Below are 16,912 nucleotides of genomic sequence, written 5' to 3'. Positions count from 1 at the left end.
CTTTACCGACCCGCGCTTGTGGAGCTCAGATTCCGTGAAAGGAAACAGGATCCTAAGCTCGCTCGCTCCCACCCAACCCGCCTCGGTGGGACTCAAACCCACGTCTCCAAAATCCAAGGAGCGACTTGGCCAGCCGCGAACGACGATCGGCGACCCGAGCACCACGAACAGGAACACCAACCAGGACGAGCGCCAACTCCGACCAGCACGAGCGCCAACTCCGACCAGCACGATCATTGACCAGGAGCCACGAACTCAACCACCAGGAACCAACCAACTTCTCTCTCCTGCACGAGCAGCTCACGACCTTTCTTATCCCACCCCCTTGTGGGGGTGGAGCATCTGCTCTGAGGTAACTCGCCTCTGGATTGGTTGGGGGCATCGCGCAATTCGCTGGCCGTCCCTCATTGGACAGGCCCATGGTAGGCGGGGCAACTCCCACCTTTCTTGGGCGGAGTCGGAGCTGAGGCGATTGTAGCTCTGCCTACCTCCTCACCGAAGGCCACATGCGTAATGGCGACGGTGGAGCGAGGCGACGGTCCGCTGTTTTTGTTGTAATAAAAACCTAACTATAAAATAAACCCACAGCGCACACATGAAATTCCCTTTAGACACAGGGGATGGATTCTAACTATACACATATACTTAACGAAATTACTGAACTGCGGGGACTGCTGTCTGTTTGTGTGCAAATGGCTGCCAGATTCGTAACAATATATAGTCCACCCTTGTGTAATACCGAAAAGTAGTCAGGAAAAATACTACTACTTTTATATAATATTTATTTAAATTGCCAAGAATTAATATATACAGATGCATCTTTTGAAGTATTAATAAAAACTATTGCGATTAGAATATCAAATTATAACAAATGAATATATTTTTTAGCAAAAATTTGATTTGTATGCAATCTGTATTTGACAGAAATAGTGTTCAATCTCATGGATTACAACAGTCAATAGAATCGCAGCCACAGGCATTTGTACATTTCATATTGTTTTTGAAGCAGGTGCATCGAGCAGTGTTGCACTTCGTTTTGCAAGAGCAGGTCACAAGTTCGAGGCAGGACAATGGTACAGGAGGTAGCCTGGTCCATTGAGGTTTCAGACAACCTGACTCCTTCTTCCAAGCATCTGGGGGCAATGTCACAACAATAGTTTCCATCTCTGCCTGAAGCCAAATCTTGGCCTGGGAGTTGGCGCGTTGCACATGAAGCTCCAAAGCATCACGTGTTGGAGGAAGTCGTTCCAGACCTGTCTTGGCTTTACTGAACATGAAAAGACTATTAAAGCAGACCGAAAATTGCTTCAACGTCTTTTGAATGCGGTGACTGCAGGTAGAACAGTGGAAATGACAAATATCCTGAAACACGAACTGTCACCAATTCCACTCTCCTTGGCAAACACTGGAGGAGAGATGAATTTAACAAATAAAGCAGAACTGATCAGTGTTTTGATGAACAAAATTGAAACTGCTTCAGAACTTCCAGAATCTGACATGAAGACTTGTTTTCTCATTGATGGTCATGCACTCATCCAAGCTATAGGAAAGCCTCATGGATGTCAGACATTTGGAGACTATGCTGCTGCTTTTATTCGTTCAGTGACACGTTATTTTGGAGATAACACGACACGAGTTGACATTGTGTTTGATTGCTATCTGGGTGGGGATTCAATCAAATCTGGTACCAGAGCAAAACGAGTGAAGAAGAAGCCTATTCGAAAGCTGATAGATGGACCAGATATTCCACTGCCTCAGGTTTGGAGCCAATTTGTTGTTATGGATGAAAACAAGGCAGACCTGGCACATTTCCTCTCTAAAATTATCATCCAGAAAACCAAAGATCTTCCAGAAGAATACGAGATGGTAATTAGAGGTGGATTCATGGACCACACTGGGGCAAAATCAACCAGGAGATCCAAAGACGACCTCAAACTTAATGGGAATCATGAAGAAGCAGACACAAGGTTGATTCTTCATGCCTCTGAAGCAGTGGATTTGGGCTATCAACGAATTATTGTGAAGTGCAGAGATACTGATGTCATGCTTCTCCTTTTGCACTTCACCGCCCCTAAAGCAAGTGAAGTCTGGATGATCTCTGGGACTGCAACGAAGCAGAAGTGCATTCCCATTCATCAAGTAGCAAAAAAAGGTTCTTGATGCAGTGAAAAAAAAACCTCTTGGGTTTCCACGCACTCACAGGTTGCGATACAATCTCTTCATTCAGTAGATATGGAAAAAAGACCTGCTGGAATTTTTTTTAACCCACGACTGGTAGAAGGGATTGGCCGTGATGGTGAGCTTGGACCGGTTGAACAGTTTGTTTACAACCTCCATGGAAGTCCAGGGCTGCAAACAATTGATAGTGCAAGATTGATCATGTTCAGCAAAGCCAAGACAGGCCTGAAACTGCTTCCTCCAACACGTGAAGTGATGCTTTGGAGCTTCATGTGCAACGCGCCAACTTCCAGGCCAAGATTTGGCTTCAGGCAGAGATGGAAACTATTGTTGTAACATTGCCCCCAGATGCTTGGAAGAAGGAGTCAGGTTGTCTGAAACCTCAATGGACCAGGCTACCTCCTGTACCATTGTCCTGCCTCGAACTTGTGACTTGCTCTTGCAAAACGAAGTGCAACACTGCAAGATGCACCTGCTTCAAAAACAATATGAAATGTACAAATGCCTGTGGCTGCGATTCTATTGACTGTTGTAATCCATCGAATTGAACACTATTTCTGTCAAATACCTATTGCATACACATCAAATTTTTGCTAAAAAATATATTCATTTGTTATAATTTGATATTCTAATGCCATTTGTTTTTAATAATACTTCAAAAGATGCATCTGTATGTATTAATTCTTGGCAATTTAAATAAATATTATATAAAAGTAGTCGTATTTTTCCCTGACTACTTTTCGGTATTATACTAGGGTGGACTATATATTGTTACGAATTCGCGCCCGCTGGCGTGCGATCGGCCGCTTTCCACGAATAGCAACACCGTCGCCCACTGGACGGACAATTCTGTCGTGACTTTCCGGAGCTAACGCCGGAAACCAGTCACGGGTGGGTTTCCAATCCCCACCACGGCCGAGCCAATTGTCTACCCGCGCAAGATAGGGTCACTCGCCGAATTCGATATACCGAAATACCTGCATGGGCAGCCAACCGGGTGACCGTACCTCGACGCAGGTCGGCTTGGGACACGAACCGCTAAAGCGGTCCGTTCCGTTCTGCAGTGATAACCGAGCGGGTATTATCGCCCGATCCGATTCTATTGAACGGGTGTTTAAAACCCAACTATTTATTCCACGATGCAAGATGGCATTTCCAATATGGTGAAAGGAGGACGCGACGAACGGGGTACATTTGAACAAAGCACATTTATTTTACACATGCACGGATGTACAGCCAACACGTATGCAGGCAAACAAAAGCAAGGGAAGCACTACGACCGAATATGGTTTTTATTAATGTGCAGTCACTTAACAGTTTTTACTTTTCAGACTCAGCGCCACAAGATTCACTCAAAAGGAAGGAAAGGACCACTCTCATAGACGAGAGTGGCAGACAGGGTCCGTGGACCTTTATAGTGCGTGAGCCTTGGTTGACCGAATGGGCTCGCGAGACCGATACGGCTTACCCGCACCCTTGTGGTGCGACGATGGGCAGCTCGCGACATCTGCTCCCCACGGCCACCAGGACAGCTGCGCCTGATTGCGGCCTTGCGACGATGGGCAGGTCGTGACGTCTGTTTCCCACGGCCACTAGGACAGCCGCGCCTGATTGCGGCCTTGCCAAAGCGAGGTGATCCGGCCCCCGGCCGGCAACGCGGTTTGAGAGGAACGAACGGGTCTTTTAGTGCTCTGTCAGAGTTGATGCTCTTACGACCCCGTCCGCTCCTCAGCGATGCGCGAACTGTGCTGAGGTCCGATCACCTCGGACTGCCTTGGCGCTGGCAAGCTCTCCCTGGCTGTGGTCTCCATGCAGCAGCTTGGCTTTCCCCGACTGACTCTCTCCAGACTTCGGGCTCCACTCTGCTCTCCGACCCCTCCAGACTGCCTGAACCGGTGCTCTGCATGGCCTTTTCTTGGGCTGGTGAGATGAGATCTGATCTCCGCACTCTCACCTCTGCCTGGAAAGCGGACGTGGTAGAGATCACCGGCCCTCTGGATCCGATTCTCCGAGAGCGAAGCTTCCACACAGAGCGGACGTGTTAGAAATCACCAGACTTACACTCACAACGAAACCTCCCGTGTCGGTTTGCAGCGACGCTGTTCGCTGGGGACTCGCCGCGGTTGGTGCAAAGATGGCGTCGCTTCGGAGACGAAGGTGAGGCGATGTTTGTGGCGTAGAGATGTTGACTGTTGCTGGTGGAGTGGTGAAGATGGCGTGGTTGTTGAGAGGCAGGTGTGGTTGTGGTTAAGGGGAGCGATGTTGGTTGTTGTAATGGTGGTGGAGATGTGGTTGGTTCAAAATAACGATAGAAAAAGAAAAACCTACCTCAAAGGATCACAGCCCTGTGATACGAATAAATCCCATTAAACAACGGTGGGGAAATCTAACTGAACACAGACTTATCGATCGAACTGAACGACGGAGCTTTATGGTGTTCTGCGAATTTCCACAGCCGTAACAATATTATTATACGAGGGTGGACTACTAGGGTGGGTGGACTACCGGAGTGCTCAGTTCCTCAATACTGACCACAGGCTTGTTGTAGCAACTCTAAAGCTGCACCTTAAATCCTGGAGAATGGTACCATCCCAGCCTAGGCTGGATGTTAGCAAGCTCAGGGATGAGAGAGTAGCTGAGGAGTTTGCGAACAGGCTGAGTGGAGATTTGGGGGGTCTGGGTGCTTTGGGGGGTCCTGAAGAGTTGTGGAGCGCCTTCAAGACCACCGTCCTTGATGTTGCCGGTGGATGCCTTGGAGCTCACCGCAGGGCAAAGAAGAATTTTGTCTCTCAAGGGACACTGGATACCATTGACCAGAGTCGCAGCGCCAGGCTGAATGGCAGAGCTGAGCTGTTCAGGGAGCTGAGGCGTAAAACTGTACGTGCACTGAGGATGGACAAGGAGGCCTATGTGCGAGGAATCTGTGAGGGGGTAGAGCATCACCTGTGGACAGGTGATTCTCGTCCCGCTTACAGGGGAATTCGCGCATTGCGTTCATCCAAGCCCATCCCTCAGAGCACTGCAGTTCGAGCAGAGAGTGGTAGGCTCTTGACAGAGGAGTCTGAAGTGAAGGCCCGCTGGGCTGGTTACTTTGAGCGTTTGTACCAGGCTGATCCCCAGCTGTCGAGTTGGACGTCAAGGGTGTTACAATCGCTGTTGCTGACCCTCGAATCAACTGTGGTCCACCTTCACTTGTGGAAACACGGGCTGCGGTGAACCAGTTGAAACGGGGCAAAGCTCCAGGGATCTGTGGCATCCATGCTGAACTTCTCAAGGCTGGTGGAAATACTGCACTCGTGTCGTTGCATGCAGTTTTGTGCTCTGCCTGGAACACAGGCATCATCCCAACTGACTGGAAGAGGGGCCTTGTTGTCCCTCTCTGGAAAGGGAAGGGTGATCGCCAAGACTGCAACAACTACCGAGGGGTGACGCTGCTCTCAGTGCCCGGCAAGGTCTTTGCTCGGATAATTCTTGAGAGGGTTCGCCACCATCTGCTTGAGCACCAGCGTCCAGAGCAGTCAGGCTTTACACCAAAGAGGTCGATTGACCGTATCCTTGCCCTTCGTGTCCTCATCAATGCAGACCAGAGTTTCGGCAGGGGCTGCTTGCAGCCTATGTTGATCTCTGTAAAGTGTTCGATTCAGTGAATCGGGATGTCCTCTGGAGGATTCTTGGTCTTCGTGGGGTGCCACCAAAACTCATCGATCTGATGTCTGAACTCTACTCTGGTACTGAGAGTGCTGTGAAGTGTGGTGGTACCATCTCTGACTTATTTCCAGTTGTTACTGGAGTTCGTCAGGGGTGTGTACTGGCCCCCACACTTTTCAGCAGTTGTATGGACTGGATTTTAGGGAGGATGTCGGAGAGATCAAGCTGCGGTGCATCGTTTGGGAATGTCAAGATCTCGGACCTTGATTTTGCAGATGATGCAGTCATCTTTGCGGAGACTTTAGACATCCTTTTGGGGGCCCTCGAGGTGCTGAAAGAGGAGTCGGAGCCGCTGGGATTACGGGTTTATTGGGTCAAAACTAAGATCCAGGCTTTCTGTGACATCTTGGATGCTGCTGTCCTGTCTGTGTCTGTTTGTGGTGAGGATGTTGAGGTTGTGGAGAGATTCACTTACCTTGGCAGTGATATTCATGTCTCTGCTGGCTGTGAGTCAGAGGTCAATCGACGTCTGGGTCGGGCCTGGGGAGTCATGGATTCACTGGATCATGGGGTGTGGCGCTGCCGGTACCTGTGCGGGAGGACGAAAGTCCGAGTCTTCAGGTCCTTGGTACTTCCAGTCTTGCTCTATGGATGCGAGACTTGGACTCTGACCAAGGATCTGAGACGGAGACTTAATTCCTTTGGTACCAGGCCTCTTCGGAGAATCCTTGGCTATCGCTGGTCGGATTTTGTGTCCAACGAGCGGTTGCTGAGAGAGACTCGGATGAGATTTGTTACCTGCATAGTCGGTGAGCGTCAGTTGCGGCTGTATGGACATGTGGCTCGTTTTCCTGACGCTGATCCTGCTCACCAGATTCTCTCAGCGAGGGAGTCTCAAGAGTGGAGGAGGCCAGTGGGCCGACCACATGCCTCGTGGTTGCAGCAGGTTGACCACCATCTCAAGATGGGGATGGGCCTGTCATCTGCCTGGGGGATGGCCAGACAGAGGCCCCTGGAGTACCGGTGGAAAGTGGACGCAGCGACACTCTGTTCTGGCACATGCTCCCATACCTGACCTGACTTTGACCGACTTCTGAGATCAATATTCTGACCTAAAAATAGTACCAAACGGTTTGTCTCTTCCATACCTTTCTTTTGATATCTTACATGACTATATTTGGATGACTGAAATTCGACCTTTTTTGGGGCACAAAATGACCTTGAAATGACCTTTAAGGTCAAAAATTTTATTGGCATCCACCATAGTATTTCTGTCTGACCTATGACTCATTGATTTAGCATGGGTGCCGGCTCGTAACATTCCATGCAAGTAAAAGTCACAATTTTGGTCCTTGGCTGGTCTACTATCATATAAAATTAAGAAATCCCTTTTCGTTCCTTCGCTTAGCTGAGTCCAGGCGATCCTTTAGGGATTGACGATTGAACCGCGTCATCGCTGCGTGGGTAACCGTGCTCCAAAAATGGCGCCAAGTTGCTCTCTCACAGCGGGAAATGTACATCAGGTAATTTGAGAGGTGATATTCGACGTCAGGGCTCACAAACCACGGTGTAGCTTATTCTCACGAGCGAATATGCTGACAGTTCCTCTCTTGCACACGATCTATTCACAACGATGGCCCACACGACAATGCAATTTCTGAGACCCTATAATCAGGCCACGAGACACACTCTTCTTCCCTCCTCAGAAACGCACATACTTCACGGCTCAGCCGAACAACCAATGGCCTCCAGTGGTCATCAGCGGCCGTATCTCCACAAAAATGATAATCTTTTTTCTATTTCACACAAATCAGGCAGAATGTGGCACTGATCAGTGATTTGTTTTGATGTCATTTGCAGTGAAGTTATGGTTTTAATCTACAGAAAGCCATTTTACCATGCATTTCTTTTGTGGTTGTTATTTTTGACAGACCATGTACGTCTGAGGATCTGAAATACACTTTTCGTCAATGGATGATGTGAACTGAAACCAATTTTATAGCTTAGCAAGATAATAATTATAACCCTTTACCGTCTGGTTATCCCCCATTGATTTTTATACGTAACGGGCGATATTGTAATCGGCTTCGTCTGTCTGTCCGTCAATCACAATAACTCCTCCAAAACAGTTGGGCAGAAACTCACCAAACTTGGTAGTTATGATGAACACGTGGCCCGAAGGTGCAAGAGCGGAATCATTTTTGGCCCCACTCGTGTTGGGATCAAAAACCCCAAAAATATAATTGCGGGTAGATTTTTAAATTAAACGTGGAATATGCAATCAACATTCGAGGAAGAATGAAATATGTAACAATTAAAAAAAAAACAAAGCTTTGTCCCCCTGTCCATGCACCAGGGGTGGGGACTTGGTTACAGGGCTCATAACGGTAAAAATAATTTAAACTAAAGTTGATATTGAGTCATTCCTGGTGGAACTTTTTGCAATCTTTCAACTTTGCTTGAGGTGGGAAGTATGGGGATTTGCGATGGAATGCCATGGACTTCGCTCACGTTTATTTTGTTTGTATAACGTGACATCATCAGAATGCTGTTGAAGATGCTTAATCAATAGATGCACGCCCTCAACTTCAAGCAAGATATCAGGGCATTGGACAGCTACTGCATGAATATCTGGCCAGGATTACCACCAATGGCATCCAGACTCCTTTTGTAAACGAGCTCGACTTTAGATGCACACCATCAGTGAGGGCCCGAAAGGCATACACCCTCCTGCTCTCCCTTTGGAGGTTGGGAATCCCCAAGGTAGGGTTCTGGGAGTAATTGTCTTTCGTGCAAATCTTTCTCTTTGCAAGTGAAGTTTCACTTTGCACTTCTCTTCTGGTAGGTTGGGAAACAAGTATGCAGCAACTACTGTATTCCTGAAAAAGAACAAAATCACAAAACACCATAAATACTGTTACGAATCTGGAACCCATCGCACACAACAGCCAGTCCTTATAGATCAGTTATATTGGAAAGTATGTGTTTCTAGTTAGGGTTCCGTCTCTTATTCAATGGGTAATTAAGTGTACGTGCGCTGCAAAGTTGTTTTATAGTCAGGTCTTTAAATCCTTAGATCCGACAAACCAACCACCCTGCCATTCCCATTCACAATGCCACTGAACTAGCGCTTTACCAGGCTCCCCTTGCTGTTCAGTTGGAGTTTTCACAGCGAGTCAACACACCTGATCCCTGTCCAACCAAGCGTACACAGAGCATGCGACACCGAGGTTCCGCCCCGCTCAGGCAGCGGATAAAAAGACCAGGCTCCCTTTGGAGGAAGGGTCATGTTCGTGTTGGCGTCGGAGCCTGGTTGTGTGTCGGAGCCTGAGGAGAATCACTTGCTTCGCCTGCCTTGTCGCCTCCTCACTTGTTTTTCCCGTCTGGATCGTGCTGGCGTCTGCCGCTCCACTCCTGGTGCCTTCGTCCTTGACGCCACGTGAAAGCTACGGGTTTGAGTACTGCCACTGAGCCAGATCGTCGGAGACCGCACAAGGAGGACAGGTCCAAGCACAGGCTCTGGCCTCCAGCTCACCTTTCCTCGAGCTGGAAGCCTTCAATAAAGACCCGAGGGGTCAGTTTCTTTTGCGTGTGTGTGTGTGTGTGTGTGGGCCCCGTCTCTCAAGTAGAATTGTTAAGTGCTTTTGCTCACTGTATATTGCCTGCCTGATATTCGGATAACCCTGCCCTTACGTGCTTCCCGCCCTGATTATTATTGTAATAAATTTCTCTATTGTTGAATGTCCCAGCTCGTTCCCTGTTATTTCTTTTATTGGCTTAGCACGGTGCGTGTTGAGGAATGGCAAGGCAGTAAATTGTTCATTTGGACCGACAGGCCTTGGTAACCATCCGCTTGGGTTACACACGGTTCGGGCACGGTAATGGCTCGTCCCTCTCGAGGGTGTGAATTCTCTGGTAGATTTGCCGCGTGGGTAATTAGGTATATTGAAGTTTGGTAATTAACCCTACCCCACGCGGTCAAATTATTGGCGATTCATGGTCCTTTAAGGGACCTGTGCCTTTCGGACTTATCCGAGGGTCACGACCTAAATTCCGGTGTGTTCGGTGGAGCCGACTCCACTGCTCCCTCCAGGGGTCGTGCTCGCCACCGATACCCGGCCCCACAACAATACAACATACTGATCAGCTAAAGTCTCAGCCTCAACAAATTATGTGGCAAATCCTGAAATCTACTTCTGTGATCAATCCCCAGTTTGAAGTAATCTCCAAACCTTCTTGGCCTCAGGATCTGCCACAGTCCAAAAATCTCCAAGTTCCCAATTTTGGAATGCTTCACTGCATAAAAATGGAAGAACAGTACCGTGTTTACATTTTGTCAGATTTCAGCTTTTACATGAAATCACACCTGCATTATCTCCTCTATATATAGGGTATCCCAAAAAAAATACAACTTTTCATCTGCAGAGGATGGTCATAACATATTGAAAAAAAGAAAAAAGATATATGGCTGGATAGAAAGCTGAAAGGTTGAAGTTTATTGTACCAATGTTAAAATTGCCACCAAAATTTAAATTTTGGTATAGAATCGTCGTTTTCTTTTGGACCACATGTTCGACATAGGCTCCACGTTGTCCGATCACTGCCTGCAAACGCGCTGTCATGTTCTCCGTTACTTTGGAAAACGTTTCCTGAGGAATGTTCTGGATTTCTCGGTGGATGTTTTCCTTCAGCTGATCAAGAGTCTGAGGCCAAGGGTTTCCATAGATCCTGTCATTGAGATTCCCCCACAAGAAGAAGTCTGGAGGAGTAAGGTCAGGGGAATACGGTGGCCACTCAACGTCTTCATAGAGGGAGATAAAGCGGCCCTCAAAATGTTGGTTGAGAAAACGCCTCTTTTCCCTGGCTGTATGGGGCGGTGCCACATTCTGCTGGAACCCCTGGGTTCTCATCTGGATCAGGTTGTTTCTCCTACGGGCCTGAGTACGTAGCTCAGGCAGATAGAATTTCTGAATCATTTCGCGATAGTTCCTCTGGTTTACCGTGCAAGTGCGTCCCTGGTCATCTTCAAATGAGTATGGACCAATTATCCCATACCAACCAACAGCCACCCACATGGTGACTTTGAGAACAGATCGCAGCACCAGTTCAGTTGATGCATTACCAGGATTTTCAGTTCCCAGTACCAAAAGATTTGCTTGTTTACCTCCCCGGACAAGTGAGCATGGCATTCGTCCATCATGTGAAGTTTTTTGAGGAAGTCTGCATCTTCCTCCAACTTTCCTGAGAACCAATTTGCAAAGTCTAGTCGTTTGCGTTTCTGTTGATCAGTAAGCACCGTTTCCGTTTGAATTTTGTATGGAAAGGCATGAATGTCTTGGCGAAGAATCCTCTGAACGGTGCTCTTATGAATGTTTGTCTCGGTAGAAAGTCGTCGAATTGATTTTTTTGGACTCTGAACGACCGCCTGTCTCACCATTTCCACATTTTCTTCACTACGACCTGTCCTCTTCTGACCACTGTGACCCTTGTGAAGGTCACAGATGGTTCCCACATTGGTAAACTTTGCGATGGTGCACTTTATTGTCTGAAAGTTTGGTGCATGGCGCAAGTGGATACCGAAATGTCTCGAGTAAAGACGTTGCACCTGTATGACACTTTTTGTCTGGTGCCAAAGTTCAACAATTTTCATCTGTTGTTGTACGGTCAGTCTTGGCATTTTTCTGGCGCTTGCTTGTTATCAAAATAAACTTCAGGGTCTCTGCAACAAAAAAATGAAGCATTAGTGACAAAATTACTGCTTTTTTAGGATCAAACAAAGCATTTTAAAAGTTGTATATTTTTTGGGGACACCCTATATGCATACAAGTCATTGCTCTCAAAGAAGTGTAGTTCTCTAGATAGGTGGACTCAATAACACAGTAACTCTGCATGAGGTGGGCATTGAACAAACAAAACACAGCATCAACTTCCGGTTCCGGTTTTGAGCGGCAAGAGGTCTCCTTCGGGGCTCCCTGCTGACATTCTCAAAGTTAAGTTCCGGTTGTTATTTGTCCCGTTTTAACTGTTTAATTTTCTCACCTACATGTTAATGTGTGTTCCTAGTTCGGTTTTGTTTCAAAAATCGTGCTATTTTGTGAGTATTTTTGTCGACGTTCTTACTTGGTGTTTGAGGCCTAGTCCTAGGTTTGAGGCCTACCGGTTCCACTCGGTGTTCGATCGTTTTTTTTTGTTTGTTTGTTTGTTTTTTCTCCCCATTACCTTCAATTTCTATCCTCCCCATTACCTTCCAATTTTCATCCTCCCCACTTTCTAAACATCCCCCATTCTCCCAACTAATCTCTTTCTTATCTCAAAAAAAAAAAAAAAAAAAAAAAAAAAAAACCCAACAACAACAATAACAACAACACGCTCACCTTCTCCCGATTCTGCTACTTCTTCTTCCTCTTAACTTCCTCCTCGTCTTCCTCGATTTCTTTTTTTTACACTTCCATGACCTAATCTGTTGAACTCTCTCATACATTAATATTAACAACAAAAACGATCTTATAATGCTTCATCTTCCTCTCTCACACATGTGGTACTCTTTACTGTTTCACAATGCACTTCTCTTCTGCTATTTTAACAGACTGCTCTCATTTCGACCTCTCCTTCATTCCTTGCCTAAAAAATCCAACTATTACAGCGCTTCTTCTCTCCATGCTCTGAATTCGCCTTCATTGCATCCATCAAGAATTGTGTTAAATCGCATCTCTGACCTAAAACTTTTAAAAACCACAGTTTGCCATGGATGCTCCCTTTCCATCAACCATTCTTTTTTTCCAACTTCAGTGCCAACTCACCCCCTCACCCCCCCCTCTCACTCTCAAAGCAACCATCCCACTCTTCTCCCTCCAAGCCTCCCTCTCACCTCTTTCAAAAATTCCCCCCTCACCTTTCTCCCACCTTTCATCCCCCTCACTCTTCCTTCTCTAAGTTGCCCCCCCTCTCGTCCACCAACCTGCCTCCCTCCACTGCCCTCTCACCTCCATCTCTTCACTCCACCTCCTCAAATCCTCAACTGCCATCTTCCTTGTCTCTTGTCCCCCCTCTCTCCCAGCACCACAGAGCCTTTTCTCCTCCTCATTCGGCCCCCTCCCCTCGCTATTCTGCAATACCCCACACTCCTTCAGCAACCCTCCTTCCCCTCCCCCCTCGTCCCTCGTCCTCCCCCCCCCGGCCCCCTCCACCTCCTGCACACAAAGCCTCCTCCCCTACCTCTTCATTAAAAGTGTGGACCTCAAATATCCGGGGCCTTCGCTCAAACCTTTCAGATCTTTCCATGCAGGTTGCCACTGACAAACCAGACATTATCTGCCTAACAGAAACTTTCCTCTCCCAAGACGTGTCTGACTCCCAAGTATCTCTCCTGGTTACTCCCTCTTACGGTATGACAGACCTGAGCCTCGTCCTGGTGGAGGTGTTGCTCTCTTCATCAAAGACTCTATTCCTCACTCTCCCTGCACTGCTCTCACTCCCCCACACCCCAGGAATACCTCTGGCTTCGGCTTCCCCTCCACTCCCACCTCATGTTTATATGTGTACTGTACCGTCCACCGAACAGTGATGACTCCATCTACACCTCACTCTCCGAAAACATGGACCATCTTCTATCTTCTCATCCAAACTCTCTCTTCCTCTTATGTGGCGACTTCAATTGTCATCACGCCAGTTGGCTAGGTGTGGGTACCTCTCTCACCTGCCATGGGACGTCAGCAAAAGCTTTCTGTGACTCATTGGGACTGACTCAATCGGTCAACTTCCGACCCGGATCTCAACCAATGGTACTCCATCTCTTCTGGATCTGATTTTGACAAATTTCCCTGACAATATCTGCTGCTCTTCCTTCGCTCCAATTGGTTCTTCTGACCACGTCCTTGTTAAAGTGGACATCTCTCTGGCTGTCATCAGAGAACCACCTCACCGCCGTCCGTCGAGTCTGGCATTTCACTCAAGCCGACTGGCAGGGTCTCCGAGCAGCCATCAAACTTACAGACTGGTCTCCTATCACTACTTTCTCAAACATCAACTCATCCTGGGAATTCTTTCAAAGAAACTTGCTCTCCCTCATGCACAGATTTATCCCCTCTCGTGTTCAGTTGTCTTACCCTTCCTCCCGCCCTTGGTTTACTGAAGCTTGTGGCGAGGCAGTTGTCCTGAAACAACTTGCCTTTGCCTCATGGAAAGCAAACCCAACTGAGGCCAATCTCAGTTCTTTCCACAAAGCTCGGAACAAGTGTGTATCTACCCTCAGGAGAGCCAGAAAACAACATCTTTCTCATCTCAAGTCTGAACTCTCAGACCTCTCTCCCTCCTCAAAATCCTGGTGGCGTTTAATCAAATCTGTTTCTGGTGTATGTTCCCCTCCATCCCCTCCCTTACCTCAAATGGCCGCACTGCTGATTCCACACGTGATAAAGCTGAATGTCTAAACTCGGTGTTTGCAGCTAAATCTTGTGTCCCAAACCCATCACTATCTCTACCCACTTTACCCAGTCGCACCCAACTGTCCCTGGACTCTGTATCCTTTTCTCCTGACAAGGTGGAGAGCTTGCTTTCAAACCTCGAGTCAGATTCTGCAACCGGTCCAGACGGCATCAGCCCACGTGTCCTCAAAGCCTGCTCTTCTGCTCTTGCTCACCCTCTCTCTGTTCTATTCACCCTCTCATTTTCCCAAGGTCATCTGCCATCTGCTTGGAAATCTGCTAACATCACTGCCCTGCATAAAAAAGGTGCAAAAACAGATCCCTGTAACTACAGACCAATCAGCCTTCTCCCAATCATCAGCAAGGTTATGGAATCCATCATTGCTTCAGACATGAAATCCTTCCTCTTCTCCAATGGCTTGATTTCCAGTCATCAATTTGGTTTCAGACCAGGTCACTCTACCCTGGATATGCTGCTACTGCTCTCCCATCAATGGATGGAGGTCCTCAATGCCAGACAGGAAATCCGAGCCGTATCCCTGGACATATCACGTGCTTTTGACACAGTCCGGCACCCTGCCCTACTCACCAAACTCTCTTCCCATGGTATTCAAGGCCATCTCCACTCATGGCTCGCAGACTTCCTCTCCTGTCGCAGTCAACGTGTGGCCCTAAATGGAGTTCTTTCATCCCCTCTTCCTGTGCAGGCTGGAGTTCCTCAAGGTAGCGTTCTGGGCCCTGTTCTTTTTCTGGTTTTCATCAATGATCTCTCGGACTCTCTGGAAAATCCTCTATTTCTCTTTGCCGATGACTCCACCCTCTGCCGTACCATCTGTCATCCCTCAGACCGGCAAGCAGCAGCTTCTTCGCTCACTGCAGATCTGGATAAAATCACAAACTGGTCCAACACGTGGAACATGTCTTTCAATCCACACAAATCTCACACTCTCACTATGTCTCTTCGAAAGGACCGTTTACAAAACCCCCCCATCCACTTTCTCAACAATCCTCTGGAAGAAGTCTTTTCTTTCAAGCTTCTGGGTCTCACTATCTGCCATGACCTTTCCTGGGAAAGTCACATTTCCAACCTTGCTTCAAAAGCCAGTCGCCGACTGGGAATCCTCCGTCGTGCAAAGTCCTTCCTCGGCCCTCTTGAGCTCCTGACTACTTACAAAGCTTTTGTCCGTAGCCTGATGGAGTACTGCTCTCCCCTCTGGGCTGGTGCTCCTGCCTCCCACCTTTCTCGACTTCACGCTGTCGAAACCAGGGCTTTTAAGATCATTGGCATCTCCCGCAATGAAGCTGAGTCTTTGGGCCTCTCACTCAATCACCGCAGGTTGGTCGGTGGTCTTTCTGTCTTCTACCGACTCCTCTCCAGCCTTGCCCCCCCTGCTCTCTCTGCGATTTGTCCCAACCACATTTCCACAGGGCGCTCAAGGTCCGCCAACAACCCCCTTCTGGTAAAACTACCAAAATCACGAATCACTGCTCATCTTCACTCTTTCATTCCTCTTTTTTCCCGCCTTTGGAATAAACTTCCTCACTCTATTCTTTCCCATTCTTCCTCCAGGCTTTCAAAACAGCTGTTCACCACCACCTCTTATCTTCCCCATCCAAATCCTCGATCTTTTCTACCCCGATAATCCACCCAAGCCCACTTCCTTCAATTCTCCTGCTTTCCTTCCTGAAAGTCCCTGTAATGTCCATCTTCTCCTCGCCATGTTCCCCGTCCCATCCCCATCCCTCTCCCTTCCACAGTTCACCTGTGTCTGTTCCCCAATGTTTTGTCCCTTCCACTCCCACCCCTCTTGTCTCATGCCTCCTTGCTGTGAGTTGTGTGTTAGCTCTCATTCGAGCCTCGACCAAGGTATACAAAAAAAAAAAAAAAAAAAAAAAAAAAAAAAAATCTCAAAATCATGAAATTGGACAAACAGTGCTGTGTTCTTCCATTTTTGGGCAGTACAGACCTACAAATTTCCACAACGACTCAACGAATGAGGTTACAAAGTACTTGTTCACAACACATCACCAAGGCAGGACTGCATCGAAGGCTGTTCCGATGACTCCTCATAATCACATCCACACAAACATCAAAATCTCATGTTCCAAGAGTGATTGGCATTTCTTCACAGGAAGCTGAAGCAGACAGCCTCTACCATGAGCTCTGGTATTATGGCTCCTACCCTCAAATACTTCACTTCCAATCCCAACGATCACATGGGCTCACCCAGTAACCTTTTCATTACCCTCAAAATCCAAGCTTTCAACAATCATGCCCATTATTTGATGATCTTCAATGGAACAGCACATGGACATTTTCATACCAACCACAATTATGCCTACCTGCACCCTCTTCAGTCTTCTTTTTGTTATTCTTGCAGTTTACATCCTTCTCCTCCTTCTCTTCAATCCTGCAGGATGTCCATATCACCTTTGAGCCTCAACCCCTGCATCAAAATAAAAACTAGACATAATGATGTCATGAAGTTAACCGATACATCTCCGCCAACATCAAGTCTTTGCTTTCTCTAACTTTGACCTGAAACCTCAAGACCATTTGACTTCAACGTCGAATCTGTACAAATGTATCATGTGCGACATGTACTTAGTTGAGTTGAAATCCCAACCTCGAAAACATTTTTACCTTACATGACCTTGGATAT

The 16,912-nt window shown here is 47.5% G+C and overlaps 1 long non-coding RNA gene across 1 annotated transcript in view; it reads left to right on the top strand.

Annotated features, from left to right (window-relative positions):
• The window catches only part of LOC147019238 (uncharacterized), a 57,451-nt gene that overhangs the window by 15,705 nt on the left and 24,834 nt on the right, over positions 1-16,912 (top strand). The window lies entirely within an intron of this gene.

Source organism: Eptatretus burgeri, chromosome 10 (genome assembly GCF_056783735.1).
Source record: "Eptatretus burgeri isolate ZD-2024b chromosome 10, Ebu_testis_v1, whole genome shotgun sequence".
Classification (NCBI taxonomy): Eukaryota; Metazoa; Chordata; class Myxini; order Myxiniformes; family Myxinidae; genus Eptatretus; species Eptatretus burgeri.
This window is presented reverse-complemented; position numbering and strand designations above follow the sequence as displayed.